General features: G+C 43.6%; 1 protein-coding gene across 1 annotated transcript in view; it reads right to left on the bottom strand.

The window, feature by feature from the left end:
* LOC126475337 (uncharacterized) overlaps nt 1–18,844 on the bottom strand; it is an 802,694-nt gene that overhangs the window by 382,157 nt on the left and 401,693 nt on the right. The gene's annotated exons all lie outside the window — the stretch shown is intronic.

The raw sequence follows: 18,844 nt of genomic DNA, 5'->3' as shown, positions 1-18,844 counted from the left end.
AGTTGGTTCAGGACAGAACTAAAGAAGCCTCGGACAAGCGCCGTCATGGTCGGGGACGACGCTTGAACCCTATGCCCGCCTACAATGGTAACGACACTGCTAGCCAACTGGAAAATGATTTAAATCCAAATAGAGGTGTTTTGCAGGATATGCTTCCTGCAACCACCCTAGAAGGAAAACAAAGACAGAGGATGAGATGGTCAGATGAAGTTAATCGACACCTCATGTTCTGTTATTACCAAGCAACAAACCTAGGAACCAACACAACTGGATACAGATCACAAGTATACACAACATTTATTACCAGATACCCAGAATTAAAATTTTTAACAGAACAACGATTAGCTGATCAGATCTGTGTAGTAATAAAAAATAACAGGATACCCCAGTCAGAATTAGAAAACATCAAACAACAAGTACAACAAATACTGGAACAAAATAATGTGCAATCAGAAGAAGAAGAAAATACAGTAATGGACTCAAACATCCCAGAGCAAACAAACAAAAAACAACATGCACCAATTAAACAATCAGAGGAAAACGAAATCTTAAGACAGCCACCAGAACAAGCACAAATAGAACACGAAGTGACACAGATGTTAGATATACAAGAAAAATTTCAGCTAACATATATAGAATACAAAGACACAAATACAGACATTAGAACATTCTTGCGTAGACCACCAAATAACCCACAAGTCGAAACAACAATAAAAACTATCAACACAATCATACACAACAAAATAAATGAAAACACAACTATGGAAGAGTTACAACTACTGGTTTATATAGGAGCACTCACTACACTAAATATACACACTAGGCAGAGATCAGAACCAACCAACACACAGAAGAAACCCACAAAACCAGCATGGCAACACAGGCTACAGATCAAAATAGAAAAACTGAGAAAAGACATCGGACAGCTAACACAATTTATAAGAAATGAAATCTCGGAAAAAAAACAAAAAAAGTTAGGTAAAATCTCACAACAAGAAGCGACAGAGCAATTAGACGAAAAGAAGCAGAAATTACAAGCATTAGCCAAACGACTTAGAAGATACAAAAAAAGTGAAAATAGAAGGAAACAAAACCAAACATTCAACACAAACCAAAAGAAATTTTACCAGACAATAGATAACACACACATTAAAATAAACAATCCACCAAACATAACAGACATGGAACACTTCTGGAGCAACATATGGTCAAACCCAGTAGAACATAACAGGCATGCACAGTGGATACAAGCAGAAACAGACACATACAAGATGATACCACAAATGCCTGAAGTGATAATTTTGCAACATGAAGTCACCCAAGCAATTAATTCTACTCACAATTGGAAAGCCCCTGGAAATGACAAAATAGCAAATTTCTGGTTAAAGAAGTTCACCTCAACACATTCACATCTAACTAAATTATTTAACAGTTACATTGCAGACCCATACACATTCCCTGATACACTTACACACGGAATAACATATCTGAAACCTAAAGATCAAGCAGACACAGCGAACCCAGCTAAATATCGCCCCATAACATGCCTACCAACAATATACAAAATATTAACTTCAGTCATTAAACAGAAATTAATGACACATAGAACACAGAACAAAATTATAAATGAAGAACAAAAAGGCTGTTGCAAAGGAGCACGAGGATGTAAAGAGCAACTGATAATAGATGCAGAGGTGACATATCAAGCTAAAACTAAACAAAGGTCGCTACACTACGCATACATTGATTACCAAAAAGCTTTTGATAGTGTACCCCACTCATGGTTACTACAAATATTGGAAATATACAAAGTAGATCCTAAATTGATACAGTTCCTAAACATAGTAATGAAAAATTGGAAAACCACACTTAATATCCAAACAAATTCAAATAATATCACATCACAGCCAATACAGATTAAGCGTGGAATATACCAAGGAGACTCATTAAGTCCTTTCTGGTTCTGCCTTGCTCTGAACCCACTATCCAACATGCTAAATAATACAAATTATGGATACAATATTACTGGAACATATCCACACAAAATCACACATTTGCTATACATGGATGATCTAAAACTACTGGCAGCAACAAATCAACAACTCAACCAATTACTAAAGATAACAGAAGGATTCAGCAATGATATAAGTATGGCTTTTGGAACAGACAAATGTAAGAAAAATAGCATAGTCAAGGGAAAACATACTAAACAAGAAGATTACATATTGGATAACCACAGCGACTGCATAGAAGCGATGGAAAAAACGGATGCCTATAAATATCTAGGATACAGGCAAAAAATAGGAATAGATAATACAAATATCAAAGAAGAACTAAAAGAAAAATATAAACAAAGACTAACAAAAATACTGAAAACAGAATTGACAGCAAGAAACAAGACAAAAGCTATAAATACCTATGCCATACCAATATTGACCTACTCATTTGGAGTAGTGAAATGGAGTAACGCAGACCTAGAAGCACTCAATACACGTACACGATCACAATGCCACAAAGAATACATCACATACATTCAGCAACAGAAAGATTCACATTAAGCAGAAAGGAAGGAGGAAGGGGATTTATCGACATAAAAAACCTACATTATGGACAGGTAGACAATTTAAGAAAATTCTTTCTAGAACGAGCATAAACTAGCAAAATACACAAGGCCATCACTCATATAAATACATCGGCTACACCACTGCAATTTCATAACCACTTCTACAACCCTTTAGATCACATAACATCAACAGACATGAAGAAAGTAAATTGGAAAAACAAAACACTACATGGCAAGCACCCGTATCATCTAACACAGCCACACATCGATCAAGACGCATCCAACACATGGCTAAGAAAAGGCAATATATACAGTGAGACAGAAGGATTCATGATTGCAATACAGGATCAAACAATAAACACCAGGTATTACAGCAAGTATATTATTAAAGATCCCAATACCACAACGGATAAATGCAGACTTTGTAAACAACAAATAGAAACAGTAGATCACATCACAAGCGGATGTACAATACTAGCAAATACAGAATACCCCAGAAGACATGACAATGTCGCAAAAATAATACATCAACAGCTTGCCTTACAACATAAACTTTTAAAACAACACGTTCCTACATACAAGTATACACCACAAAATGTACTGGAGAATGATGAATACAAATTATACTGGAACAGAACCATTATAACAGATAAAACAACGCCACATAACAAACCTGACATCGTACTCACCAATAAAAAGAAGAAATTAACACAACTAATCGAAATATCTATACCCAATACAACAAATATACAAAAGAAAACAGGAGAAAAAATTGAAAAATACATCCAACTGGCTGAGGAAGTCAAAGACATGTGGCATCAGGATAAAGTTGACATCATACCAATTATACTATCAACTACAGGAGTCATACCACACAATATCCACCAGTACATCAATGCAATACAGCTACATCCAAACATATATATACAGCTACAGAAATCCGTAATTATTGATACATGCTCAATTACCCGAAAGTTCCTAAATGCAATATAACACATACCGTACAGTTAAAAGGAAGTGACGCTTGATCAAGGTCCGTGTCACTCCATTTTTAACCGGACTTAACGTCTGAGAAAGTGAAGGAAATAATAATAATAATAATAATAATAATAATAATAATAATAAGGCATGGTTTTAGTGACCAGGGAACCAACTTACGTTACTTATCGATTGTACTAGAGCACGGTGGTAGTAGAACACCACTTAAGTCTTAACGGAAATTATTAAATGATGTATTGTACTCGTGTTCGTTTGTATATGTAATCCTGATTCGACGACGTAGGACCTACGTGACGCTTTGGCAGTGAAGCAGTGATACTGTAGGCAACTGACTCCACTATACATAATTTATATCGTTAGCACACTGTAACAGGCGTATAATTATTTCTTCAACAATAAGTGTTCTCGTATCAGACTCTGATGTACAATTGAGAAAAACGTTTCTGAAACTGTTAAGAAGGAAAATTGTGGGTGACGGCGAGAACACAAGGAGGTTGTCAGTGACATAGCTGGGCTAGCATGTAAGCAGCTGATTAGCCCAAGTTACGAAGACAACACTAAACCAACCGAAAGGCACATCAAAAATTGATCAAGACTGTAATGTTATCACCGAGCACTCCGTCGTCAGAACACGAGTGGCCTACCGGGACCATCCGACCGCCGTGTCATCCTCAGTGGACTATGTGGATAGTAAGGGCGTGGGGTCAACACACCGCTCTCCCGGCCGTTATGATGGTATTCTAGACCGAAGCCGCTACTATTCGGTCGAGTAGTTCCTCAATTGGCATCTCGAGGCTGAGTGCACCCGGAAAAATGGCAACAGCGCATGGGTCTGGATGGTCACCCAATCAAGTGCCGACCACGCCCGACAGCGCTTAACTTCGGTGATCTCACGGGAACCGGTGTATCCACTGCGGCAAGGCCGTTGTCGTAATGTTATCACATCAGACTAATTAGATAGCTATTGCACCACAAATAATCCTCAAACAAATCTCTATAACGGGCTGTATACGAGTGAAAGCGTATCACGTTTGCCTACCGTTAGCAGGGTTCTTAAACAATGAGCTGCCCTTAAAAGAATAAAGAACCACTTTTCGAATTTTGCCTGTCGGCATGTCTCTCTCTAACCTTACGAAGTTGTCTTGCATACAGCAGCGTATAATGAAGAGTGATACATGATTTTCAGAGAGAATGCCATTTTGCTGACACTTTTACACAGATATATTTATCTGTTTGGTGCTATTTACTTATAACTTGCCATTTAGCAGCTAAAACAGATGGAATTTATCGCTGTTTTAAACTACACACTAGCGTTACGTAGAAATGTTTTTATATAAACTAAAAAGTTATTATACGAGGGGCATTCAAGAACAAACGCAATACGTTTTTTTTCTGAAAGCAGGTTGGTGTTATTCAGCATTCCAATACACTGTATTATTCCCCAATCTTTTGGCTGCAAAGCCATGTTTTTCCATCATAATTGTTCAACGCGAGGGCCTTAAGCCACCTGACTGAGGGCATGTGCGCCCTTATGGTACCATTCTACTGGTCAACGCCGGAGCCAATGTCTTTCTGAATGAGTGATCTCCTCTTCATCCATGTACTGCTTCCCGCGTACTGCGTCCTTCATTGCGTCTTTTTCTTCGGAGACTATGGTTTGCCGTTTTGTTTCCGGTTCGAAGAGATGAACCTATGTGTCATCGGCCGTGACGAAGTTCGACAAGAAATTGTCACGATCAGCCTCTTAACGCGCCAGCAATCCTACAGAGATGGCTCTTCGTTGCTCTTTATGGTCTTCTACTCGTATTAGACAGCGAGGAATCCAGCGGGCACATACCTGTGGGTGCTCCAACTGATGGACGAGTGTGTCAGCATTACCTACAGAGAAGTTCAATTTTGTTTGATTGTAATGCGTCCATCACCTTGAATGAGTGTGTCCGCACGTTCCAACATTGCAGGCGCGCAGGAAATCGGACAGGTTTGCGCGACTTTGTCGTTGAAGCGCGTATGAGTATCAGCGAAGTTTTGGTTTCCAGAAAAAAATAGGATCGTGTGGCATTCTTGGCCGTGGGGCCCCGTCCGGGGAAGTTCCATAGCCCGGTGCAAGGCTTATTTCAGGCGACGCCACATTGGGCGACTTGTGCTTCGGTCATGATGTGGAGGACACAACATCCAGTCCACGGCCGGAGAAAAATCTCCAACCCCTCCGGGAATCGAACCCGGGCCTACTGCACGGTAAGCAAGTACGCTACCACTCAGCTAAGCAGGCGGACTGTCGCCAAAAGAGACTCAATGACAGCTCTCTGCTTGGATCGCACCTCCACTGCAGACGCCATAGGCTACGTATAGTGCCGCCAGCTATTAGAACTTCATGAAATTACTGGGGCTGAAGCGGGAATATAACAAATTCCGTTTCTTCTCAACCGAAACTAACAAAAAAACTGTGTTGCATTACTTATTGAACTCGGCTAATGTCTGAAGTAGTACTGGAGGGGACCGAAACCATGAATCTTGCAGGGCCGTCCATAGATCCATAAGAGTAAGAGGGGGTGTCTACCTCTTCTGAAGAGCACGTTGTAAGGCATCCCAGATATGCTCAATAATGTTCCTGTCTGGGGCGTTTGGTGGCCATCGGAAGTTTTTAAACTTAGAAGAGTGTTCCCAGAGCCACTCAGTTAGCAATACTGGACGTGTGGGGTGTCGCATTGTCCCACTTGAATTGTCCAAGTTCGTCGGAAAGTACAACGGACATCAATGGATGGAGGTGATCAGACAGGATGCTTACATGTCATCTGTCAGAGTCGTATCTAGACGTATCAGAGGGCCCATGTCACGTCCCATACCATTAGAGGGCGTCCACCAGCTTAAACAATCACTTGCTGACAAGCAGGGTCCTTGGATTCATGACGTTGTCTCCATACCTGTACACGTCCATCCGCCCGATACAATTTGAAACGAGACTCGTCCGACCAGGCTACATGTTTCCAGTCGTCAACAGTCCAATATCGGTGTTGGCGGGCCCAGGTGATGCGTAAGGCTTTGTGTCGTGCAGTCATCAAGGGTACACGACTGGGCCTTCGTCTCCGAAAGCCCATATTGATGAAGTTTCGTTGAATGGTTCGCACACTGACACTTGTTGATGGCCCAGCACTGAAATCTGCAGCAATCTGCGGAAGGGTTGCACTTCTGCTCGTTGAACGATTCTCTTCAGTCGTCGTTGGTCCCGTTCTTGCAAGTTCTTTTCCCGGTCGCAGCGATGTCGGAGATCTGATGTTTTACCGGATTCCTGATATTCTCGGTATACTCGTGAAATGGTCGTAAGGGAAAATCCTGACTTCATCGCTACCTAAGACATGCTGTGCCCCATCGCTCCTGCGCCGACTATAACAGCACATCCGAGCTCACTTAAATATTGATAACCCGAAATTATAGCATCAGTAACCGATCTAACAACTGTGCTACACACTTGTTGTCTTATACAGGCGTTGCCGACCGCAGCGCCGTATTATGGCTATTTACGTATGTCTGTATTTGAATACGCATGCCTATACCAGTTTCTTTGGTGTTAGAGAGTAAATCTGTGGAATTCGATGGCCGGGGCCGTACGGTAAACTCATCCTAGTGCTCTTCGAACCATGCACGTACCCTGCGAGCTGTAGGACAGGTTGCATTGTCCTGATGGTAGGTGCCGACGAAAATCAAATTTCATGTAGGGGTGGACATGGTCCCCCAAGAATACATGCATGCTTGTGTTGATCTACCGTACCTTCTAGAATGACGAGATGACACAGTGAATAGCACAAAAACATTCCCCAGAACCTTGACCCTCCGACGATTGTTGCAGAGTGTTTGCTTTCAGTCCCATGGAGCATAAAACGTGATTTATCTGCAGAGGCCACATGTGGCCACTCAGTGGACGTCCAGATGCGGCTAGGCGTCGTCGCCGATGAGCGGCAGTCGGCGTGGGTGATGAACCTGGAGCCTGCTGCCGAAGCCCGTCTCGTACCCGAAGAAACTTACGAAGCCTCTTTCTCGCCTAATTCGTGCCAGTATCAATACTAGAGGCGGTTTTACTCTATATTTGTGTATTGTTCTCTGACGGGAGGAGGTGACTTTTTTCTCTCTATTAGTTGCTCTCTTCGTCTGTTGTTTGATTCTGTTTGATTTCTCATAGGCAGTCTCTTGTGTTCTATTTCCTTCACATTCACTGAACAGTGTACCTGTTTTTATTCTTTGGGAACAAAATACGAAGATAAAAATTCCAGTGTATCATGCCCCTTATTGGTTACCCGTGTTGCAAGATTTTTCTGTCTTGTGAGTCGAGCATTGACCAACACACTTTTATTCCCTAGTTCACAGAGTTCCATGTATGTCACTATTCTATCGTTAAGTGATCCTCACTTTCTGCTTTAGTTACTGTTCCTTTCGGTTCACTCTTTTATCAACAAGTTGTCGCCTTCTTAAAACATATCTGAACCTGAGGGACAGATGCCTCGTACTGGTTGTGCTTCCTCTGAAGTGTCGCGAATGCCACTGTCAACTGCAGCAAATCAAGTCTTGGGAGCCTTCGTACAGTCGTTACCGGATTTATTGATTTCAGCCTGCTCACCCACATACCGGTTCCAGAGATGGTAACAACAATGATGTCCAACGCTCAGATACAGTATTTTTGATTTTGAAAATTTTGTGACTCTGGACCGCAAATACGCTTATTATCGAAAGTACGATCGTAAGCGATATCAAACGAAATTTGTGACTGGATTGACCATTTCTTCGTAGCAAGGATGCGTCCAGTTACCTTGGATGAAGAGTCACCGACTGATGTAGTAGGAACTTCAGTTATATCTCACGAAATTTTATTCGGACGCTTGCTATTTTTAGTAGATATCAATGACCTTACAGACAATACTTTTATTTATAGTATATGCATCTTCATGTTTTAACGGCGCAATTATTGATTCACTGAATTTTGGATATGCAGGCCGCATAAAGTTCTTGCAGCTCATAGTATTTTGGTCTTGTACCTTTCGGCTATTTTCAGAGCGTGCCGAAAACTTGACGCTAAAGCACTCTCTTCATCCATTTCAATACGCCGACTGCTCTACTGGGCGTGCTGCCACAGGTACACAACAGCCAGATACGCTGACTGATGGCAAAGAAGTTCGGTTAAATTGAATCGCGGTTACGTGATCGATCTGTACTGGGATTCCAATTAACCATTATGAGCTGCACCGTAGTGACGTCTTTGCAAGTTTATTAAAGAAAGGGTCGGATTCCATGAATTGCTCAGGCTTAAACCACCACACCTACTAATTAAATTCTTCGCGAAACGAGTTTCAGCTGCTTCTTTCGCCACCGAAACACAAAAAGATGAAGTCGACGCTAGTAGCGAACGACGCTGACTCAATGCTCCGTCGCAGCTAAATTATTGGGCTTTAAGAGCCGTGTGTACTCCCGCTGTTTCGTGCATCTTTCATCGGCTGTACGAAAGGCCATACTCGTACGGGCGTTTGCGAATTCCAGCCTTACCTAGCGTTAAGTAATCTTGACGAAACATGAAAGTGGTACCGTCATCGGTGGAGTGCGAAAAATAACTTTCACTTTTTTCTTGGCAAGGATCCGTGCTATTTTTGATGACAGCCTTCCCACATATGGCAGGAAATACGTGAATTTAAATTTTTTTCTATGTCTTCTTCTTTGTTCCTTATACCCAACTAACTTTGGTTTTATTCGTGCTGTCTTACGTATCTATTACGAATAATAACTTTACTGCAAAAACTTCTTTCAAGTGTAGCAGCTCATCCTGGAGACAACTGTTTAATGCTAGTGATATGTACTCCGTGAAGTAAAGTTGTGAGGACACTCATCGGCTGGGTAGAGTAGTAGATTTGTCACAGGCAAAGCCAGAATTTTATGGAATGCTTCGGGAATATATAGAACACTGCAAGTCATTAGTCAGAGTATGAAATGTATCTTATTCAGTACTTTGCCTAGTTATTTAACAGAATTCCGGCTATGTTTAATGCTAAGTTAAAATGAAAGGATTTAAATATTTTTTCAGTTACAAGATCCACAAACATCACTGCTGGCAATGTCACTTCGATTCTGCTTGCTGCAATAAATAAAGCATAAAAGAAGTACAGCTTCAACGTGTCTGAAAATAGATTGTTTAAATTCCGTTATTGTTTATTATACATTTCTAATAATCATTAAAAACTTTCTTTTTCAGTTTTGTATTACATATTAGCACATATTAAAAAACTATAGAAACATCTGATTCAGGTTATGCTTTTTTCAGACACGCACAACTGTGATAAATTTGTGACTTAATTCAACCTTCATTAAATGTTTAAAGTTTCTAATTTAAACATGTTATTTCATTGTGATATTATACTTAGCCTGTGTCCATTTCGTATTTTATAAAAATACCCAGCCATTTTACACAGTCCCTAGAAAAAGTATTAATTATAATTAAACACCTTGCCGAACAGTTCAAGGAATTCTAGACGTTGCCTTGATATGACACTTTGCTGGTAATATATTATTAGTAAACTCACACACTTCGCAAATGATGTAGCTACCTATAGTGTACTGTCTGAAAATCACTGCACAAATATTCAGTGAGATCTTTAGAAGATTTCAGAAGTGAAAAGATCGACTACTTGCTTTAAATGTTCAGAAATGAAAAAACTGTGCACTTCAAAAAACGAAAAAATGTAGTATTCTATTAGTGCAATACCGGGTCATAATTGGATTCAGTCAACTCATACGAATGCGCGGGTGTATCACTTTGTAGGGATATGGAATGGAACGATTACAATGGCTCAATCGCAGGTAATCATTTGGTAGACTTTGGTTCATTGAGGAAATCCTGGGAAAATGTAATGAATATACAAGGCACACTGCTCACAAAGCACTGGTGCAATTGATCGTAAAATGTTGCTTATGTTCTGAAGAAAGTCAGTTGGAAGACGCTTGATAGTCACAAACTATTCCGAGAAAGCCTATTTAGTTTCAACAACCAGCAGTAAATGATAATCTAGTAGTACATTACAACCCCCTACGTGTGATGCACGTACGGGTCGCGAGGATAAAACCTAATTACAGCGCGCACAGACACGCTCAAACATTTTTTCCGCACTTCTTATCTCAGTGGGAAGTTAGGTGTTTTCCGTCGACTACACAATGGCCTACCACAAGGCTCTGTATTAGTTCCTCTCAGATGTATCAACAACAACAGCTCGAAAACTCATGTGTGTCGATGATATTTCCATCAGTACCCAAAGTTCGAGCTTTGTCCAAAGTGAGGATGTTCCGACAGGAGACATTAGCTTAATCAGAAAATGGGGGCTCCAGCCGAATCAAGTGGAAGTCTCATCGTTTCATGTTAACAACAGAGAAACTTAAGGAACTCTCGCCGTTCACTATTATGGGATCACAAAGAAAGATAATCCACACCCTACGTACCTCGGTTCAACTTTCGACAGAACACTCACCTCCAGACAACGCCTGAAAAATTTATTAGCAAAACGCAAAACTAGAACCAACCGATTCAGAAACTGGCAGATACCCTTTGGGGTGCTACCACCAAAATTTCGAGATTTAGCACGGTATCCCTCATTCACTCATTGTAGGATACTAAGGTCCTGTCTGGATCAGTAATTGCTATACCAACCTTGCCGATAGCCAGCTAAACCAGGCAACGTGAACCATGAGTGGAACTGTTAGAACAATTCTGCTCCAGTGGCTACCATTACTGATTAATGTCGCACCTCCCCAAACCAGACGACTGGCAGCTCTCAAACCACAGATGGTAAAATATAATGCCAACCCATCCTCTCCCATTCAAACCGATGCAGATTTCCTTAAACGGCGGCAACTGAGACGTAAGGCAGGATATCCACCTGTAGCAGTTCCCAACCGACTCAGTGACTTCACCGTCAATAATAATTGAACATCACTTTGGCAACATCAGACTGTCACGAATTCCCAATTCTTAACAGGTCCAACTTTGAAGGTACCAGGACTTTCATTTTCCAGAATGGTGCAACATCAACAGGATTCGCACAAACGGTAGGTATCTGATGATGATGATGATGATGATATGATGATGATGATGATGATGATGACGAGGGGGATGATGATGACGAGGGGGATGACGATGACGAGGGGGATGACGATGACGAGGGGGATGACGATGACGAGGGGGATGACGATGACGAGGGGGATGACGATGACGAGGGGGATGACGATGACGAGGGGGATGACGATGACGAGGGGGATGACGATGACGAGGGGGATGACGATGACGAGGGGGATGACGATGACGAGGGGGATGACGATGACGAGGGGGATGACGATGACGAGGGGGATGACGATGACGATGACGAGGGGGATGACGATGACGAGGGGATGACGATGACGAGGGGATGACGATGACGAGGGGATGACGATGACGAGGGGATGACGATGACGATGACAATGATGAGGGGGACGACGATGACGATGACAATGATGAGGGGGACGACGATGACGATGACAATGATGAGGGGGACGACGATGACGATGACAATGATGAGGGGGACGACGATGACGATGACAATGATGAGGGGGACGACGATGACGATGACAATGATGAGGGGGACGACGATGACGATGACAATGATGATGAGGGGGACGACGATGACGATGACGATGATGATGATGAGGGGGACGACGATGACGATGACGATGATGATGAGGGGGACGACGATGACGATGACGATGATGATGAGGGGGACGACGATGACGATGACGATGATGATGAGGGGGACGACGATGACGATGATGATGAGGGGGACGACGATGACGATGATGATGAGGGGGACGACGATGACGATGATGATGAGGGGGACGACGATGACGATGACGATGATGATGAGGGGGACGACGATGACGATGACGATGACGATGAGGGGGACGACGATGACGATGACGATGACGATGAGGGGGACGACGATGACGATGACGATGACGATGACGATGACGATGACGATGACGATGACGATGACGATGACGATGAGGGGGACGACGATGACGATGAGGGGGACGACGATGACGATGACGATGAGGGGGACGACGATGACGATGACGATGACGATGAGGGGGACGACGATGACGATGACGATGACGATGACGATGACGATGAGGGGGACGACGATGACGATGACGATGACGATGAGGGGGACGACGATGACGATGACGATGAGGGGGACGACGATGACGATGACGATGACGATGAGGGGGACGACGATGACGATGACGATGACGATGAGGGGGACGACGATGACGATGACGATGATGATGAGGGGGACGACGATGACGATGACGATGATGATGAGGGGGACGACGATGACGATGACGATGATGATGAGGGGGACGACGATGACGATGACGATGATGATGAGGGGGACGACGATGACGATGACGATGATGATGAGGGGGACGACGATGACGATGACGATGATGATGAGGGGGACGACGATGACGATGACGATGAGGGGGACGACGATGACGATGACGATGAGGGGGACGACGATGACGATGACGATGAGGGGGACGACGATGACGATGACGATGAGGGGGACGACGATGACGATGACGATGAGGGGGACGACGATGACGATGACGATGAGGGGGACGACGATGACGATGACGATGAGGGGGACGACGATGACGATGACGATGAGGGGGACGACGATGACGATGACGATGAGGGGGACGACGATGACGATGAGGGGGACGACGACGACGATGACGATGAGGGGGACGACGACGACGATGACGATGAGGGGGACGACGACGACGATGATGAGGGGGACGACGACGACGACGGTGATGATGATGATGATGATGATGATGATGATGATGATGATGATGAGGAGGAGGAGGAGGAGGATGTTGAGGATGTTGAGGAGGAGGATGTTGATGATGAGGAGGAGGATGATGAGGATGGCAACACCAACACCTAGTCCCAGGCAGTGAAAAACAAATGGTTGAAACATCCTGGCAGATTAAAACTGTGTGCTGGACCAAGACTCGAACTCAGGACCTTTACCTTTCGCGGGCAATTGCTCTACTATCTGAGCAACCGAAGGACGACTCACGCCCTATCCTCACAGCTTTACTTCTGCCAGTACCTTGTCTCCTAACTTATAGACTTCACAGAAGCTCTCCTGTGAGGGCGTGAGTCTTGCTTGGGTAGCTCAAATGTAAGAGCACTTGCCCGCGAAGGCAAGGGTACTGAGTTAGAGTGTCGGTCCGGCACACAGTTTTAATCTGTCAGGAAGTTTCATATCAGGTCGCTCTTCGCTGCAGAGTGAAAATCTCATTCGGGAAACAAACGGTTGATATCTGTTACAACAGCGTGACGTAATAGGGAGCTCCAGAATGCCTTCTATGCAACCAATATGGAGTTGAAGAAAGAGCAGTCGGCCTCCTCGCCCTGCTTTGCCTCGATAAATCCTTCAGGGATGCTTCATAGGATAACCACGACCTCAGCACCGAATAACTGGTATCGCTGGCCCACAGTGACCTGCATTTGGATTCAAAAAAGAACATTGGACGAAATAGACGTTTGTTACTTTAGGTTAAGTTTTCAATTGTTATTGTAAGTTTTAATCTGTGACAGTATGTATGAGTTCGTACAACTATCTATACACCATAATGGAAAGGGAACTGCTACAATGGGACGTACCCGCCCGTCATGCACTTCAAATTGGTTTTCTACGGATGTAGAGACTTAGAAATACAAGACGACGGTTTATAAGCACGTGGAAGAGCTAGAAGTTGGTGGCGAATAAACGCAGATGTGGTAGTGTGCAGGGCGTGGGGCGTTCCAACACGTGCGGCGCAGCCACGCGGAAGGCCTGGGACACGTGCTCTGGGAGTGGCAGCGCGCCTGCTACGGTCAGCCGCCGCACCATCTTCAGGCCGCAGCTCTGTGGTCGCGAGGCCCCACAAGTGTCCCGGCGAGCCGTTATGCTTTAATAACGCCACGCCGCGCCACGTTCAGGGCAGCCAGGCTTTGCTCCCTCCCTGACAACAGATCACACTTCCTTACGGCTCTGGGATGAAAGCAAATGAAACCCGACGAAAAACAGTGTCAAAATTTTACTGGCATGTTCCATATACGCTGGCGGAAAAAACTAGCAACAGCAAGAAGGAGCTGTGCGATATAAACGCCCATACGTATGTTTCTACATCTTAAAGGTGATGCCTACTCGAATATTGTACCAGTCTCATTAGAGTGGCGCTAGTAGCTCCACTGTAAGGATGCAAATCAGGTTTGCTTTAAATCTGTAACTGTCGTGAGCGTTAGTTGAGATTCAACGTGGTGAGTTTTGATGTTAGTCAGGAATGCTTTTAAGGCGACAAAGACGTCATTACAACACCTTTCCAAATTTGAACGAGATCGTGTAATACGGCTATGAGAAGCTGGATGTTCCTTCTGCGATACAGCAAAAACATTTGGCAGGAATGGTAATTGGTGGCACCGGTGGTCTGGTCTCAAGAAGACTGGGCTCCAGGCACTACCGAGAGGAAGACCATCCTTTTCGGCGTATGGCTCTGGCGAATCTGTGGTAGCAATTTCATCAGCAGTTGGCACCACAATGACAACGAACTGTTACAAATCGGTAACTTCAAGGACAGCTCCGAGTCAGGTACCGTGTAGCGTGCATTCCACTGACCCCAAGCCACCGCCTTATGTGACTTCAGTGGTATCAAGCGAGAACTCACTGGAATGTAGGGTGGAGATATGTTGTGTTTCCTGATGAAAGCTGGTTCTGCTAGTGACGGCTGTGTTGGTTACAAGGATGGTAGTTAAGAGCCTGCAACCAAACTTTCTGCGTGCTAGACACACTGGACCTACACCTGGAGATTTTGGTCTGCGGTGCGATTTCGTATGATAGCAGGAGCGCTCTCGTGGTTACCACACGCACCATGTCCGCGAAGCTGTACGTTAGTCTGGTGATTTGACCTGTTGTGCTGCTATTGTTCAAATGCGTGTGAAATCTTATGGGACTTAACTGCTAAGGTCATCAGTCCCTTAGCTTACACACTACTTACCTTCAATTATCCTAAGGACGCACACACACATCCATGCCCGAGGGAGGACTCTAACCTCCGCCAGGACCAGCCGTCTGCAGCTATTATGATCAGCATTCTATGGCGTGTTTTCCAACAGGATAACGCTCGCCCACATACCGCTGTTGTAACCCAGCATGATCTACAGTGTGTCGACACTTTGCCTTTATCTGCTCGAACACAGATCTGTCTCCAATCGAACACCTATGGGACATCGACGGACAACTCCAGCGTCATCCATAACCAGCATTAACAATCCCTTTAGTGACCGACCAAGAGCAACAGGCATATAAACGTCACCTAGACATATATTCCTCAAATTTCATTGTTCTACTTTAATTATTTTTTGGCGTTGCACCTTTTCTTCCGTCAGCGTATATACCGTTTGTCCCTCCTAGAAGCAGTCAGGTGCTTTTCTAATGGCCTTCGGCAGACATTGCTCGTCAGTGTGTGATCCGCAGCGGACAGAATTGATAGAAGAAACAGAGAAGATCAGAAACAGCAACGCGTTTCGTTACAGGTTCATTTAGTAAGCACGATAGCGTCACTGAAATCCTCAGGCAACTCCACTGACAGACACAGCAAGGGAGGCGTTCTGTATCACACTATGGTGTTCTGTTAAAATTCCGCGAGTGTACGTTCCTAGAAAAGTCAACCAAGATACAGTATTGCTTAATCCTACGTATATTTCACAAAAAACCGTAGATAAAATTAGAAAGATTCGAGCTCACACTGAAGCTTACCAACAATCTCTTCCCGCGAACCGTACGCGACTGGAAAAGGGGGAGTGACAGTGGAACACGAAATACCCTTGGCAACACACTGAATTGTGAGTTTCGATCTATAGATGTAAATTTAGATATTTGCAGTTCTGTTTTTGAGACATTTACCTGGAGTTACACCAAACAAATACTGCTCCCACGTCTTTCATACAACGTCCAGCGCCGACAGAAAGCGTCGGTTTGTTTCCCTTTACGAACAAAATTATTTTTAAAGTAAAATTTTACGTATCCATTCAACAGAACGGTCCAAAATTAGAACAGTGCGATATTTGTTTCATCGGCACCAGTCAGCGCGAGCTTGGCCGGTGCTGTCACTGCCGTAGAACTTTTAATACTGACAAAATAAATAGAAAACTATAAAAAAATTGGGATCGCGCTATCGAACGGGCATGGAAATTCCTCTTTAAAAATAATTTTGTTCGTAACGGGAAACAAGCTGGCGCTTACTGTCGACATCGGGCGTCACATGAAAGACGTGATGAGCAATATTTTTTGTGTGTGTCGACGCCACGTACACATCGTAACGAGGAAATTTCAGATATCTGGCGAAATAGCAGAGAAATTGCCTGACGAATCTTAGGCGAGAAAATCTGATATTTATCTCTAAGTGTACTTCTGCATTTGTTGTTGAGTGAGTGGTATGTCCTGTGCAAAATCAGTGCAATGACTTGTTGGAGAGGGAGGGAGGGAGGGAGGGTCAAAGGTATCTTTACAATTTATCTAAATATGGGCGTTAAAGTGTGGCCTCAATGCAACTATCGCGCAAACGGAATGCACTAGTATATGACGTACATCAGAGCTGGATGAAGCATGGAATGGAATTTTAGCAGTGAGAGCGTAAACAAAAACTCTGGCAAAAGAACATTTATCAGATCGGTAAATTTAATAGCGCACATGAACTTGTGTAGTGAGTAATATGGTGGTTTCTGTTGGCTGCAGTCTATTACGTCGCATATTAATTAACCCTGTAATTTTGCATCGGAGTCCCCTGCAAGGTCTATGATCTATGGAAGAGGAATGATCAAAGGATGGTTTAATCACGAACACTTACATTCACACGCACTTGACACACTAACAGGAAGGAAAAGAACTAAAAACCCTCAGCACAGCGCACGTGAGTAGCAAGAGGGACTGTTCCCTTGATTTTAACATGCGAGATAACTGAATAAAATTTCTATTAAAGTGAAATGCTATAAAAATGAAGCATAATTAAGATTCACAATTAATTTAGATATTCTACAGCGGAAGATCACTGTGACCTTGGCACTGCGAACTTTCTCATTACATCACTATCACGTGGTCCTCAGAAACAAAGTGTGGACAAAGAAAGTTATCAAATGAGACGAAATGAACAAAATTCAGTCATAAAATCACGGAAATCATACCCAATATACATACTCTCGCCAAAGGGACAATAAACAAAATTAACCGAATCACAACAAACTCAACACGGCTCACGTATTTGATTAACAGTTCAATTGAACAATAGCCTACACCGTCCCTGGATTTTAACGCATTTAACTCTCGCGAATTAGCAAGTAAAATTTGTCGCACACAACAATAAACTATGAAAGATGAAAGGAATCATTTACTTTGACTAACTTTGAAAAACTTAGATAAAACACAACATTAACTTCTCATCGAAGAGGCAGACTTACCGCCAGTAGGTCTCACCCGACTCGTGTCCCACGGAACACTCCACGAGCATTCGCTCTCCAACCAAAGCCGCTCCCCGTACCTACAGAAGTGGCCAGAGAAACCCCTATTGTGGTGCCAACCTATACAAAAGGTTCTTCCAAGGCAAACAGAAACCTCTTTGCTACCTGGTACGTGTTTCCTACAGTTGGCTGTTCTAACACAGTGGCAGACTACTATACTCCCACGGATCTACACACTGAAATCCTTGCAAACACTCATTCATACATTCAACTCATCGGACAAAAAGAGGAAAGAAAAGATACATTGAAATATGGTACTTAAATTATCAAACATGCATGTGGGGCTCCGACAAGTACCAATTACCTAATAAAATGTTAAAACGAAATATGGATCGTATACTGTGGCCACCACAAACACACTCAGCTGCTCAGTCTTTTCCCTTTCCTTCTTTACATCTAGGATAATAGACCATTTGCACCAACAATTCAGGTGCCACCGGCAAACAAATGAGGCTGTGTGGCATGGCAAAATCATAGAGGCTCATGCAGAGACCCTTCAGGGAGGGAGGGAGGGGGAGGGAGGGAGGGAGGGAGAGAGAGAGAGAGAGAGAGACAGAGAGAGAGAGAGAGAGAGACAGAGAGAGAGAGAGAGAGAGAGAGAGAGAGAGAGAGAGAGAGAGAGACAGAGAGAGAGAGATGATAAGAGTTTTTCTGCC

This window comes from Schistocerca serialis, chromosome 1, assembly GCF_023864345.2.
Source record: "Schistocerca serialis cubense isolate TAMUIC-IGC-003099 chromosome 1, iqSchSeri2.2, whole genome shotgun sequence".
Classification (NCBI taxonomy): domain Eukaryota; kingdom Metazoa; phylum Arthropoda; class Insecta; order Orthoptera; family Acrididae; genus Schistocerca; species Schistocerca serialis.
Note: the sequence above shows the minus strand (reverse complement) of the source record. Positions and strands in the feature narration are given on the sequence as shown.